A 2,730-nucleotide genomic window follows, 5' to 3' on the forward strand; every position below is an offset into this window, starting at 1 on the left:
ACGTGTGCGGACATTATCCCTTATTCATTCATTGTTTCCTGGATCCAGCACCGTATACACGTTTTGGGGATGTGCATATGCTATTCCTTTGGTTAATGTATATGTTTTGCAATAATAATCTAAATCTACTAAATAACTAGTAGTTTTAAATAATTGTAGTGGAATAAAAGTAAACATTTGAAGTTGACAGCTATACAATTGTGGGGGTGGTTTGACTTGGGGGGAGTGATTTTGGGGTGTAGATAAGTACCTACTGTCCCTCCCATTGTCACACCCACTTCTGGCTAGTGGTGTGAAAATGTTTCTTGTATTCAAATGGCTTTTTAAGCACTGGTTTTTATGGTGCAACAAGTTTCATATGTCCATAACTCAAATATGCTCCAATTTCAACAAATGATACATCATATGAAAGCTTAGATTCTGTACTTGGATAATCTGTACAAAAATAGAAATGACCTATGCAGACTTAAGGCACAAAGTACCAGACCTAGTCACATTTATCTCATTCATGTTATTTGTATCTTATTTTTGTAAAGTGCTTTATGCATTTTGAAGTAAGATTCTGTGGTTTTGTGTCGATTTATGAACGTAATTCTAACTAGAAAAGAAAATTTCTAAGAAATTTTAAGTGTGCCTGCAGCTCGCTAAGTCTGTGCAACCTTGTGTAGCGGTTGGTGTTAGCATTAGCGTTACATTTTTTAACATTAGCATTTTTTGCATAAGCTTTAACATTATGGTTCTTCATATGACACCACCCACATGTCTGTACGACAAACGGATCACGAGATAAAGGGTCTTTTGTAATGGTGTGCTATTAACTTTATTTCCAATCCGTGTTACCATGGCGAATTTTTTTTGAGAAAAAAAAGAATTTTTGAGAAAAAAAAACATTTTGAGAAAAAAAGATTTTTTGAGAAAACTTTTTTTTTGAGAAAAAAAATTTGAGAAAAAAAAATGAGAAAACATTTTTTTTGAGAAAAAAAAATTTGAGAAAAAAAAAGTTTGAGAAAAAGAAATTTGAGAAAAAAAAATTTAAGAAAAAAAGAATTTTTGAGAAAAAAAAAATTGAGAAAAAAAAATGTTTTGAGAAAAAAAAAATTTGAGAAAAAAATAATTTTGAGGAAAAAAAAATTGAGAAAAAAAAAATTTTGAGAAAAAAAAATTTTGAGAAAAAAAAATTTGAGAAAAAAAAATTGAGAAAAAAAAAATTTGAGAAAAAAAATTTTTTGAGAAAAAAAATTTTTTTGAGAAAAAAAAATATTTGAGAAAAAAAAAATGTATGACACCAGCCGCGAGTCTGTACGACAAAGGGTTCATGAGTTATAGAGGCACTTCCTGTTTGGCAAAGGGCACTTCCTGTTATAGAGGGGGCGGGGCTTAATCAATTACAGCTCATCCCTATTGGCTGGAAAAAGACCAAAGTTGTGTGTGCATTTTAAAGTTTAAATCACGTTGCTAGGCAAAAGTATGGCAGAGTTATGTGGCGCCAAAGTTTCTGGGGTTTTTTCGGAGTCCCCCATTCAAAGTCAATGGGGGTTTTTGAGCGTAGTTTTTTGCGAATTACGTTGCCATGGTTACGCGGATCGGAAAGAAAAGTAATAGCGCACCATTCCCGGCCGAGCCGCACATTTTGATGTATATATTGCGGGGGTGGCGTAAATCGTGGGGCAGTTATTACGTGCCGAAGTTTCCCCCATTCTAAGTCAATGGGGTTTTTTGGCGTCGTTTTTTGCGAATTACGTCGCAATGGTAACGCGGATCGGAAAGAAAAGTAATAGCACCCCATTCCCGGCCGAGCCGCACGTTTTGATGTATATATTGCGGCGGTGGCGTAAATTGTGCGGCACTTATTACTTGCCGAAATTTGCAAGGAACTTAATTAAGTATGGCGGATTACAACTAGAAAATGTGCAATTTGGGAAATTGCGAGTGTGGTTGCCTTCCCTGCCCCGGCGCGAGTCGTGGGGATGCGCCGCCGGGACCCCGAGCAAAACGCGGGGGTCCGAGGGAGACGACGTCGGGACGGATAGCGCGGGGGCCGTGCGACACGCGATTAGAAAAGGTGCCGGTCGGATCCTGCGTTCCTGAAGTAAGGATATGATTTCTTTTGAGAAATAGGCTCCTCCCACGAGTTCCGCAAGGCGATTGCGTTGTCGCGTCGCTCCCGAGATCGTTTGTGTTTCGTTTTGAGAGGGTCGTTCCCCCTGAAAAACGCGTTTTGGCACGAAACGGTTACGTTTAGCGCGTTTGTGGCGCCCCCTAAGGGTTGAAGTGGAAATGCTTTTGGGGATTTGTTGAATATCTCACCCGCGTCTTGTGGTTAAAATTTTGTGTTGACTGGATGTTTCGTTTGTGATTTATGGCTGATTTTTGCAAAACGGGCCCCTTCCGCTAAGTTTGGAAGCCTGTAACGGACGAACGGTTTGGACTATCAAAATATCGCTTGAGTATGTTTATCGCATGGGTCCATAGATCATGTGTACCGATTTTTGTGACATTTGGAGAGAACATGTAGGAAAAGGAGCAAAAAGTGTGTTTTGAAGAAAATTCAAAATGGCGGAAAATCTATCCTGACGCAAATGGGCGTGGCCTATATGAGGAGATGCGTCATGACCCAAGGAATCCAGGGAAAAAGGAATTTTAATTTTCCGACCTACGTTTCAAGAGTTACAGGCTGAAACGTAAAGTGGGCTGTTATAGCGCCACCATGAGGCCAACTGACGATTTTTT

This window comes from Nannobrachium achirus (assembly GCF_963921795.1).
Source record: "Nannobrachium achirus genome assembly, chromosome: 20".
NCBI lineage: Eukaryota > Metazoa > Chordata > Actinopteri > Myctophiformes > Myctophidae > Nannobrachium > Nannobrachium achirus.